The 13,515-nt window shown below is 38.8% G+C and overlaps 1 protein-coding gene across 1 annotated transcript in view; it reads left to right on the top strand.

Moving 5' to 3' along the window:
* CSF1R (colony stimulating factor 1 receptor) overlaps window positions 1-13,515 on the top strand; it is a 129,868-nt gene that overhangs the window by 25,162 nt on the left and 91,191 nt on the right. The window lies entirely within an intron of this gene.

The following is a 13,515-nucleotide window of genomic DNA, read 5'->3' as shown; positions in this document are numbered from 1 at the left end:
CATGTGGTCACTATGATTGGTCATAGCAATCATATGATATCAATGTAAATAACCTGTCATGAATGGCTTTCTATTCATGAACAGCTTACTTACTGTTGTGATCTATGATTGGCCCACAGAAATCACATGGTACATGACTACCTGTACCATATAATTAGCTGTAGCCAATCACATACTGTATCATAACTATATTCAATCTGTTTTTGAATAGGAAACCCATTCATGACAGCTAAAGCTATTGATTATACAGTGATCATCACCGTGTAACCAATAGCAGCGTAAAGAAAAAAATCCCCCCTCCAGAGCAGTACAGTATCTCTATGGTGGCTACTTTGAAAACATTATCTAAAAAAAAATTAGCTTAAAAAAAAGGTTAAAGAAAATTTTTTTTCAAATAGAATAAAAATGTATTTAATATTTTTGTACATACTGTCATTAGTCATTAGATCCCTGATCAAAGCCACACCAGTCATATGATGATGCTGTACTGGACTGGTGTCTGTATGTAAAAAAAAAACAAACATGAAAACAAAAGCAAATTTTTTTAATTTCTTCATTTTCCAAAAAATTGTGACAAAAAAGTACTACTTCAAAAAACTCGTCATGCCTCTTACAAAACACCTTGAACTATCTACTTTCCAAAAAGGGGTCATTTGTACTGTCCTTGCATTTTAAGGGCCTCTAGAAATGAGATCCATCAGAATATCAGAATTATTCAATTTTAAAATATACTTACCATAGTTTGTAGACAAAAAAACTTTCACACAAACCAATTAATATACATGTACTGGGATTTTTTTTAACCAAAGGCATGTACAATACATTTTGGCCTAAATGTATGAAGAAATTTGACTTTACTGGATATATTTTATAATAGAAAGTAGAAAATAGTTTTTTTTTCCAAAATTTTTGGTCTTTTTTTTAATATAATAAAAAATAAAAAACCCAGTGGTGCTCAAAAACTACCAAATGATGCTCTATTTGTGTGCGCAGTGTGGAATTGTAAAAAATGGCCTGGTCATAAAGAAGGCCAAGTGGTTATTCTAAATTAAAGGCTCAATCAACATAAAAATACACCCCCAAAATAAATTAAAACCCCAAAATATGGCACTCTAAAACAAGGGATGGATGAGCAGTCAGCTAAAAGTGACTGCTGATGGAGGGGAAGTGTTGTCACCCTAAGGTAGGACGTGTATTAGGGCTCATTAAGATGAACAATTAAGCCTGTCCTCTGTGCGGTGCCACTGGCAGATGCCAATACATCCACCACCCAGCTGTGTGCAGGCAGCTCATCGAAGCGGGCGCACATGCATCAGATACATGTACCAAATTGTATGTCAAAGTTTGACATGCTGACCTGAGAGGATACATGGATCTGAACGCAGAGGTTCTGCGTTCTGTGCACCCACTCCTGCCCACATACCAAACTTTGACATGCGATTGTGTCTGTGCAGCCGCTGCATGCGCACCCACTTCTATGGGCTTCCCACATGCAGCTGCACGGTGGATACACATGCATCTGATGTAAATGTACAACATATATATATGTAAAGCGATGCATAAATTGACGGCGCTGTATAAGCACCTGAAATAAATAAATAATAAATAAATAAAATAAATCTGCCAGGGGCTTTGCATGGAGCAAAGGTTTAATTGCCAGCCTGAATTAGTCCTTAGTGATACATAACACCTTCCTCTTGCCTCATCTTCAAAACATAGGGATCAATTCTGTACTCCAGAGCAGAAAATTGTGATGATAACACTTTCAGTGGTATATTAAACAGATCAAAAAAGAGAAGACCCAGCCCCATGGGCTCAGCAGCTACAAATATTATTACTGGTCGAATATGCTTGTAATTGCTCACAGATGTTTTTAAGAGGGATTACTTGTGCTGCTTGTGCTGTTCGGGACACCAAGGCAGCAAGGTAATGGACCTCACCACTAGACACAATATATTTTCCAAAATTTGCTTCTTGCCTCACCTTCCTTCCTACTGACTTAAAGTACCTCATCCTTCAGTCCCCCTAGATGCATGCTTTCCTCCATCCTGCATGGCCAGAGATGCTTGGAAGATGGTCTCATAGTAGTCTATGGCACATATGTCCAACACAAGGCCTATGAGCCAAATTCAGCCTGCCTGGCTATTTCATGGGGCACTCACATCCTTCCTGCAGCTTTGGCACCCCTCTCATCTCTGACCCTGCATTGTCTCAGCAGTTGGCAGCAGAGATCCTGTTCTTCTGCAAGATACTGTTCTTCTCCGTGCAGCCCGTGGAGAGGCTCTTCTCTGCCCCCCCCCCCCATCCCAGCAGTCAGCAGCAGAGAGGAGGACAGAACTTCTCTGCAAGATCCTGTTCTTCTCCATGCAGCCATGGAGAGGCTCGTCTCTGCCCCACCCCCCCTATCCCAGCAGTCGGCAGCAGAGAGGAGGACAGAATTCCTACTATAGATCCTGCTCCTCTCTGTGTAGCCGCAGCACCTCCTCATCTACACCTCCCCTGGTCTCAGCATTCAGCAGACTCCAGCAGTTAACTCCAGCCCTCCTCTGGTCCTCCTCTGTACCCTGAACTTTCAGCTTCCCAGCTTTCCCCCTAGCTTCTTCCCGGCAGCAGCACAAATAAAGGGAGTTGCACCATGATGTAAGGGAGGGGGGGTACTCTTGATTTCTGATGTTGGGGGGGAGGGTTCTTTGATGTAAGAAGGGGTGGGGTGCTTGTAAGCAAGTTGAAAATCAGATAGTTAGGTGCTGCCCCGGAGAAATCCTCAGGAAGTGGCAGAAGGGCGGTCACGTGATGTTAGCGCTTTTTCCCTCTGGCAGTGGTCACCTATAACACTTGAAGGTGCTAGTGAGAGAGCTATTATCCATTTTCTGATACTGGTGTCACAGAAACTGCATGGTGGGTTGCGGCAAGTTTTGGGTTGCAATCAGGGGGGGACTGATAACTCATGGGGCCCCCGGGCAATAGGGGATCATGGGGCCCCTGTGTCCTTACCCAAACTCAAAAAAGCCTATGAAAAAGGTACCAGGGGCATCTCATGGGGTCCCCTACTGACCCTGGGCAGTGCCCGAGTTTCCAAATGGTCAGTCCACCCCTGGTTGCAATACGCATACACAAGCATATATGGATCTCTTACAAATTAAGGTCAAAGAATTTGGTAAGAAGCTGTATATTTGTGGTGGAGGATATACAATTGGCACGTGGATTGATTTCCATCACTGCACTTATTTGGACTTATGTATTTATAAAGCGCTTTATGACGTGGACTTTGTTGTACAAGCACATTATTTGTATCACAACATGATGTCTTTGGTTTGCTTTCTACGTTTTGCATACTTGCACTCTTTGTGATATTATTTCAAGCAATATTTATCACTATAGTTGAATTCAGATGACATTTGTGTGGTGCACCATAACTTTAGATTATTATTCCATAAGTTGCAGTGTTTGGGCTATTTTGGTTGCAGCACTCTTTTATCATATCATTTTAACACATCAGTTCACTAAGTGCAGGGTATACTGATTTGTTTGGCTTCCTTTAATGACTGGCCTCAATATTTTTAATTTCAGTCTACAATCTTGTGTTGAGCAGGTGCTGGTTGCAGTGGGGCAATCATCAATGTACCTCTGACTTGCAAGGAGGCAGGTTTAACCTTGCCAGTAATTGATTTCGCTCTATGGGCTACGCCCTCAAGTTAAATTCTGGGGTCATTTTAATGCCTGTTCTGTACTGATGTACTGACAGACCTCTTAGGCCCCTTTCAGGCGGGGCAGATTCGTCAGTGTGATGTGCCTGCTCAGCGGGGAATTTCTCCGCTGATCCCCGTTGAGCTGGCGGATGACAGGTCTCTGTCCGCTCTGCAGCAGCACACACAGACACTGCCCACTGATTTGAATGGGAAAGTCGGATGGAAACGGACCGCATGTCCATTTCCACCCAATTGTCATCTGATCCGCTGGACGGATGGGGATGGATCTCTATCTCTCTGTTTTTGGCGTACAGAATCGGATCGGATGCCTCTGATCCATATAAGTCTATAGATGGACTGATCGGGTCCGTCTGAAAAACGGACAGGCGGACCCCATCGGTCTACTCGTGTGAAAGTGGCCTATGACTACGTGAGTTAATGTTTTATGGGCGCTCAGAGCATAACTGTGACTGACATGGTTGTTTGGTACATTTGAAAAGTTGTTACATTTGCAAGGTTCAATATACCTGTAACCTTGAACTGTTTCCAACATAACGGATCACAGTGTATACTCTCCAGAGCTCCAGGAATCAACTGCCAAAAGTGAAGCCAGGGGAACCAGGGCAAAGGATGGCCTATGGATAGTGTTTCGGGGATGTAGCCCTCCTCAGACAGGGAAATCAACAATTGGAAAAGAGCAAACAGGTGGCCCAAACACCTAGTGCATTATCCAAGGTTTGTTAAAAAGTCAAAAAGACGCAAACATACTCACAGACATAGCATATTTGTAAAGCATTGTATGAGAATCAAGATGGCCACAACAGAGGGTAAGGTGTTCTGACTGTCAGTGTGCTCCGCCTCTGACACGTTTCGGGGACAAGCTTCATTAGCTCTGAGGAAAGGGACTCTTCCCCGAAACGCGTCAGGGCGGAGCACAATGACAGTCAGAACACCCTACCCTCTGTTGTGGTCATCTAGATTATCATACAATGCTTTAAAAACATGCTAATGTCTGTGAGTATGTTTTCGTCTTTTTGACTTTTTAATAAACCTTGGATAATGCACTAGGTGTTTGTGCCACCTGTTTGCTCTGTTTCCAGCTTAATCAACTTCTGTGTCTTTTTGGAGGGCAAGGTATTGCCTTATTAGTTGGTCATAAATGGGCCTATGCTTCTCAGTAGTCCTGCATACAAAGTAACACATAGTTTTTGCAGGCAACCATAAGCTTTTTTTGTGAAAATTAAATATGTGTTTTTGTGTTATGTTTATTTTTAATTTATTATGTAAAATCATAGTGAAGCATTCAGAATAGGGATTTTCCACGGTGCACACAAGTTAAAAATGCACAAAAATACGTGACTGTTTTCATACATTTATCATTCGTTTTGGTCTGCCTGATGCATGTATATGCTCAAAATTGCAACAGCATGACCTATTTTTTTAACCACCTTAGCTCTCACACCTGTATACCTCTTATAGACCAGAGAGATGTTTACATTTCTGCCAAGGGGCTATTGATTCAAAAATACAACTTAAATTTGATATTACTTACTATACTGCAATAATACATATATCCTTTATTAGCCAAAATTATTATTATTATTATACAGGATTTTTATAGTGCCGACAGTGTGCTCAGACAGTACACGAGACAGTACACGAAACAGTACAGTAACAATACGATTCAATACAAGGGGTTCGAGAGCCCTGCTCCTTGGAGCATACAGTATTGTGTTGAATACTTTTCTATGCAATCTTCAGGTAAAATATGCAACCAAATTTAAAAAAAATAAGTTTATTTTCTAATTTATTTTCCAGTTTAAAATGACACTCATATTTGTTTCAAGGTTTGGTTCAAACAGGGCAAAACTAGGTACTAATAAATAAATCAAGTCTTTTTAAAAATCTTATTTTCTGTTTGTTTCTTTTTTCAAGTGGCACTACAAAAATTAATGCACAGGAGCAACAATAGTGAAATTTTTTTTTACATATGAATTGTAAAAAATTAAACATAAAACAAATGATCTACCATTAATACTTAGGGGAGGAGGGAAATAAAGTAATAATTAGGGCTGATTAGGGTCAATACGAAGTAAAATAAAAAAAAACTTTTTTGTCTTTATTTATTCTTGCTATGTGTAGATCATATGTTTAATAATGATATTGTTACCATGTTTTCATTCATGATGCCTGCAGTGTTTCCAGGCATAGCTTACGTACGAGGCACTGCAGACATCATTTATATACTGCCTTGAAAAAGTATTCATACCCCTTGAAATTTTCCACATTTTGTCATGTTACAACCAAAAACATAAATCTATTTTGTTGGAATTTTATGTGATAGAGCAACACAAAGTGGCAAGTAATTGTGAAGTGGAAGGAAAATGATAAATGGTTTTGAAAATATTTTTACAAATAAATATTTGAAAAGTGTGGCGTGGATTTGTATTCAGCCCCCCCTGAGTCAATACTTTGTAGAACCCCCTTTCGCTGCAATTATAGCTGCAAGTATTTTTGGGTATGTCTCTACCAGCTTTGCACATCTAGAGAGTGAAAGTATTGCCAGTTCTTCTTTGCAAAATAGCTCAAGCTCTGTCAGATTAGATGGAGGGCGTCTGTGAACAGCAATTTTCAAGTCTTGCCATAGATTCTCAATTGGATTTCGGTCTGGACTTTGACTGGAACATTCTAACACATGAATATGCTTTGATCTAAACTATTCCATTGTAGCTCTGGCTGTATGTTTAGGGTCCTTGTCCTGCTGGAAGGTGAACCTCAGCCCCAGTCTCAAGTCTTTTGCAGACTCTAACAGGTTTTCTTCTAAGATTGCCCTGTATTTGGCTCCAACCATCTTCCCATCAACTCTGACCAGCTTCGCTGTCCCTGCTGAAGAAAAGCATCCCCACAACATGATGCTGCCACCCCCATGTTTCATGGTGGGGATGGTGTGTTCAGGGTGATGTACAGCGTTAGTTTACGGCCACACATAGCGTTTTGCTTTTAGGCCAAAAAGTTCAATTTTGGTCTCATCTGACCAAAGCACCTTCTTCCATATGTTTGCTGTGTCCCCCACATGGCTTCTCGCAAACTGCAATGGGGACTTCTTATGGCTTTCTTTCAACAATGGCTTTCTTCTTGCCACTCTTCCATAAAGGCCAGATTTTTTGAGTGCGCAATTAATAATTGTCCTGTAGACAGATTCTCCCACCTGAGCTGTGGATCTCTGCAGCTCCTCCAGAGTTACCATGGGCCTATTGGCTGCTTCTCTGATTAATGCTCTCCTTGCCCAGCCTGTCAGTTTAGGTGGATGGCCATGTCTTGATGGGTTTGCAGTTGTGCCATACTCTTTCCATTTTTGGATGATGGATTGAACAGTGCTCCGTGAGATGTTCAAAGCTTGGGATATTTTTTTAATAACCTAACCCTGCTTTAAACTTCTCCACAACTTTCTCTCTGACCTGTCTGGTGTGCTCCTTTTACCTTCATGATGCTATTTGATCACTAATGTTCTCTAACAAACCTCTGAAGGCTTCACAGAACAGCTGTATTTATACTGAGATTAAATTACACACAGGTGAACTCTATTTACTAATTAGGTGACTTCTGAGGGCAATTGCTTCCACTAGATTTTAGTTAGGGGTATCAGAGTAAAGGGGGCTGAATACAAATGCATGCCACATTTTTCAGATGTTTATCAAAAAAATTTAAAAACCATTTATCATTTTCCTTCCACTTCACAATTATGTGCCACTTTGTGTTGGTCTATCACATAAAATCCCAATAAAATACACTTATGTTTTTCGTTGTAATATGAAAAAATGTGGAAAATTTTAAGGGGTATGAATACTTTTTCAAGGCACTGTACATATGAACAACTAGAGGCTTAGACACAGTGCAGCAACCGGCTGTCAAAATAATAGCCTGACATTGCAGTTCATAGCAGCAGAACAGCTGCAATGGAGAGAATGACAATGGAGTAATAAAATCACTTGAGGCATTTAACATATTTTTTTTAGTGCATTCACTGTACACTCAAAATCCTTAACTGGTTAAAAACACAATAATTGTCAACACACACATATGAACTAACCAAAAAGGCAGAAATGGGATTTTTGCATAAATAGATTGATGCTTAAAAATGTGCATCAATCAATCAATCACTTAAGAATAATGGGAAAGCTGAATGGGTCCTTAAAGGATAAGTTCACCTTTTGGATAAAAATTATAAATGCACATTTTTTTGCAGGCAAAAAAAATTTGCATTTATTATTTTTGTCCAAAGAAGCCTGGAAAGCATTGCACCAGCGATCAGTAGATTGCTGATGCCATGCAGGTCTCCTGCAGACCTGTCAGAATATCTGCTTGCCGTACAAGATGTACGCTGTTTTCAAATTTGACAGATAGTATGGCGAAACTTCTCTCCGTATTATCTGTCAGAGGGAGGGAGGGCGGCAGCATTGGGAACATGTTACATGTTCCACCCTAAAAATGGGTGTAACATGTAACATGTTCCCAAAAGCGAACTTATCCTTTAACTTCACTCTAATAAGCTATAACACTATGGGAGGAATTTAATAAAACTGGAGAGTACAAAATCTGGTGCAGCTCTGCATAGAAACCAATCAGCGTCTATGTTTTTATTGTCAAAGATTAATTGAACAAGTTGAAGTTTTAATTGAACAAGTTGAAGTTATAAGCTGATTGGCTACCTAGCAGAGCTGCACCAGATTTTGCCCTCTCCATTTTTAGTAAATCAACCCCAATGTGTCAAGATAATAGCTCATTTATTTCTTCCATATATACTATGATTAGATTGATCCCATAATATACAAAAGGCTAAAGGAATAGTTTTTCAAATTTAATTTTTGATCCAATTTTTGAAAGTAAAATTTTTCAAAAACTGATTGTTAAATAGTATTTATTTTTACCATTTAAAATATTTGACATTTAAAAGGCACTTTCCAAAAAAAAAAAAATCTAAGGTAAGAGGGTGTGAAAGAAGAAGTCAGACCAAGACGATGTGGATAATATTGCAATTTCCTTAAGCAACATGTTTCCTGTGTTAGTAAGCAAGCATCTATGGGGTACAGAAACAAGTTCCCTCAGCTCTTCCACTAGCCGTAAATTCTCACTTCCTCATCTACCAGTTCAGAGAGAATTTTGCTGAGGAATCAAAACTTGAAATGTCTTCTCCCTAGAAGTTGTGGTTATAGTTCTTGTAAACATTGCAAAATACAGTTATTGTCTGCACAATGCAAGAGTTGGATTTAATTCAAACAATTATCATTTGATATTGGTGCACTTGTCGAAAGATTACTCCTATGTACTTGAGCTTTTTTCTTTTGGTGACAATGGTCACTAGGACAAATAGAGAGGGTGACTCTCCCCAGCCAGGACACAGACAGTAATAAAAACCTAACAGGGGACTCTCCACTCTTTCCAAATTTAAAGAAAGTGTTTGCTTTAGATATACTTTAACATGGCTCTAACTTCACCCCTAACCAACATCAAGATTTTACATACACTCTCCTATGATGTCACCCCAGTATTTTACATGCATTGATACTATTTTTTGATCGGTGAGTACTGATACTGTCGGTCAGGTACTCGTCAGTACTGAGTACCGATACTTTGCGGTGCGATTTGCATCAATACAAAATGTATGGACATTAATTACACTGCAAAGAATAGCATGCAATTTGAACAGGAATATGATTCCTGTCCAAATCGCATGTGGTTTCCTCACTGCATCAGCTTTTTGATGCTGATGATAGCATTTATAGAATAAAGTTTTGTTTCTGGGGCCTGAGAGCCTACTTGATCTGGTATATTTACTGAATTGTCTTCACTGATGCTGAAGTCCATATCTACTCTCTCTGAAAAGAGTGATGTTTGTTTTCATCAGCTAGCTTTTTTTTATATATCTTATACATGCCACCATTCTAAATTTGCACCAGGTAAAATCTTGGATTTTTAATTTAGGAACTACTGTACTCCTCATGTACCAACCAAGAAACAATGGCTGGAACAGGTGAATAATATGCTCATACGTGATTAACATACAGTGCTCAGCATAAATTATTATTATACAGATTTATATAGCGCCAACAGTTTGAGCAGCACTTTACAAAATGAAAGTAGATATTACAGTTACAATACAATTTGGTACAAGAGGAAACAGAGGGTCCTGCTCGTTAGAGCTTACAATCTAGGAGTACACCCCAATAGATTTGTCAGAGAACCTTTAATTTCCTTTCTGTATCAACATTTTCTATAGGAGGCTATACTACATGATACTCCCACAAATGCGGGCCATTGATTGCAAACAAGATTTGTTCATTTACACACACAAAGTATTTCTCCTAACAAAGTTATTCCAGACCATGTTGCAAAAATTAATACACCCCAATGAAAGTCTTAGGAGCAAAGCTAAATTTTTGACAACAAAATTCTAATTAACAAGAATTCAACTACAGGTGAGTCTAATTATTCATTAATCAGGTGTCCTGCAGACAGGTGACTATAAAAGGGCGTTACTTAACAAAGAAAAGCCCTTCCCATTTCATGCTGTCAGCAGCAGCACCACATGGAAGAGAAATGTCACAAGGCCTGAGAAAGAAACCAATTTCTTTACCCAAGAATGGTAAAGACTACAAGAAGATCAGCAATGGTTTACTTTTGCGTCAGAATAATGTAGCACAAATGCTACAAAAATGTAACAAACATGGAACTGCAACCATCTCAGAGACGTCCAGGCTGTCCACAGAAGTTAACACCTCAACAAGAGCATCTTCTGATGAAAAGGGTTGAAGAAAATCACCATGCAAGTTCACTGCAGTTAGCTAAAGAACAGGAAGCCAACATGGGATGATTGTTTCCCATGACACAATACGGCATACACTGCGGAATGGCATGCATGAGTGTCGTCCACGAAGGAAGCCTCTCCTAAAGCCCATACATAAAAAAGCCTGCCTAGAATTTGCCAGGGCCCATGCTGAAAAAGAAGACTACTGACACTCTGTACTCTGGAGCAATCAGGACAAGATAAATGTTTTTGGAACTGATGGTTTCAAAACTGTATGGTGTCACAAAGGTGAAAAGTACAAAGAAAAATGCATGGTCCCTACAGTGAAACATGGTGGTGGTAGTGTCTTTTTGTGGGACTGCATGAGTGCTGCTGGTATCAGGAAGCTGCATTTAATCATGCTATCATGAATTCACAGGTGTACGGCTCTATATTGAAAGAGAAGGTGCTACCATCACTCTATGCCCTTGGTCGTTGTGCACTTTTCTAACATGACAATGATCCAAAACACATATCTGAGGCCACTGTTGCATTTCTGAAGAAGAGCAAGGTGAAAGTGATTCAGTGGCCAAGTATGTCTTTTGATCTGAACCCAATCGAACACCTATGGGGAATTCCGAAGAGACAAGTTGAGCATCACTCTCCATCCAGCATCCAGGTTCTAAAAGAGGTTGTTCTTGAAGATTGGAAAAAGATAGATGTTGAAATATGTTGCCAACCTGTTCATTCCATGGCTAGAAGACTTGGTGCTGTCCTTACAAATCATGGAGGTCATACAAAATACTAGATAGTTTTTGTTGTGGGGTGTATTCATTTTTGCATCAACTAATTTGAGTAAAACTGAAGATTTTGTAATCTAAGTTATATTATTAACCTTACTTTCATGTAATGAGCTAAACAAATGTTCGTAAAACTCAGTTTTGTCAAAATTTTGGAGATTGTTCTTGTGTTTATTGAGATATTGATTAAAATCTTACTTTTCTAAAGTGGTGTACTCATTTATGCTGAGCACTGTACCAACATAGACATGTTCCCCATAAATTGTACTCTATGTGGCAACTTTGGCTGGATGTACCAGGTCTAGCACCACATCAGTTGGTAATGGATAGACTTCTCCAGGGTTAAGCCCCTGTAGGGCGATTTGTGATTAGTTGTGGCTGACTTATTTGAAGGTGTTCTACTCTTTAATACGTTATATATCTTCTTTATCTTTTTTTTGTTTTTGTTTTCGTCACTAAGGGATTTTATTGGTTACCTCTTTATTGGTCTATTTTGTATATCAACTAAAGATCATTTTATATATCTCCCCTAATTTGACATAACCTTATACCCACTCTACCGTATGTGTCTCCAATGTCGATTTATGCTGGTACTAAGTGCCTTATTTGGAGTCTGTATACCTGCTGTGATCTATCTGCTGGTTTTCTTTTGTTTTATAATAAGCATTTTTCTGATTAAAATATATAGAAACTACTCAAGCTGGTAGCCACATTCCCCTTTTGTTTTCCCATGACCTGAGCAGTTATTGGTTTTGTAGTGCTGATATTATGATGTTATATTAAGCTTGTGTTCCTTGTTTAAACCTCAGGTTTTCTTTTACTAGTACAGGTGTCAGGGTAGGTAGCTTGAAGTTATGGCTGATTATATGTCATGGTAGAGTGGAGCACAATTGCACCTGGAATAGTTATCCAATGTCATCAATAGGTGCATTCTGGAACTCCAGTATAGCAATGTATGGATCCCCTAAACAATTGGAATAAGCAGCTCAAACGGTATGATAATCCAATTATTTATGATTTTGCTGAATCTCGCAAGTGTGATTAAAACGTATAAATGTATGTATCTCCTCCACTTTGTTTTGTCTCATTTTTGATATTATGAATCATTCTCTCAGTCTGTCAATTTAGATTTAGGACTGGAAGATATACAGTATGCTGAAAACCTTGAGCTTTAAAAAAAAAAACCTTTATAAGTTTGTTAAAGCCCATTGTCTGATATATACCCTTCCAAAATGCTTTCAATACCTCAATCACAATGGATTTCTAGGCATTTTCAAAGGTTTTGTTAAAAGAAAATCCATTCAAACTCTCTACAGCCAGAATGTATAGTAGATTGCATTGTTTAGCAGAGTGGTGAGGATTACATTTGGAGTCATATGTTCAGTTGAGTAGACATGAAATGTTGCATGCAGTGTGGACACTTGAGCTCAATTTTCCTCAGTGTTTTTCTTTTTTATTTCTAAGAAAGATTAATTGAGAACTGAGCAGATGGAAGAAACATGTCTATATTTGCCACCAAATATAAAGGCATGTTACAGGCAAACATAATTGAAAAAAAGCAGTTCTTGGTTTGGGGTCAGATACCGAATATTTTCATAAGTACTCATACTCGTGAAAATGCTTCTGATATCCCAAACCGATACTTTGTGGTGTGATTTGAGTCAATACAAAATGAATGTATGTAATATATAAAACCAAGGAGAGCCATTCCAGACCTTCAACTTAGAAAAGAGGAAAGTAGCTCTTTACAGTGTGGAAACACTGTGTGTGAAATTTTACAATATTAAAAAGGTGCTATTCGCTATTGAAATAATGCTCAATACCACTCAACAAAAAATACATAAACCTTATATTAATAGCCTCTAACAATAATCAACATAGATAATTTGATTCATGGTGTCCATCAACAAATTATAGTCCATCCAATGGTTTTCCATAAACCTTCACTCAACTGTGTGCCCAACACTTGTGTGAAATCCACTCGATGCCAATTCACCACCGCGTGCAGTAAGATTGAAAGCTTACGAGATCTCCATCAATTCGTGCATATCACATAACCAAAAAAGATCATGGAGGAAGCGGATGTAAACTGGGTTTTCTTTTTGAATAATACAGTATGACAATACACACACTCAGAAAAAAGAGATTTCTCCCATGGTGTAGTATATTTTATTAAAAGTGCAAAGAATAAAAATGTAAATACACTCACATTTAAAAGTGCCGCTTCAGGCACTGAATTAAC

The sequence above is a fragment of the Staurois parvus genome, unplaced genomic scaffold (assembly GCF_062004578.1).
Source record: "Staurois parvus isolate SC_StPar_1 unplaced genomic scaffold, SC_StPar_1.0 ptg000286l, whole genome shotgun sequence".
Taxonomy (NCBI): domain Eukaryota; kingdom Metazoa; phylum Chordata; class Amphibia; order Anura; family Ranidae; genus Staurois; species Staurois parvus.
Note: the sequence above shows the minus strand (reverse complement) of the source record. Positions and strands in the feature narration are given on the sequence as shown.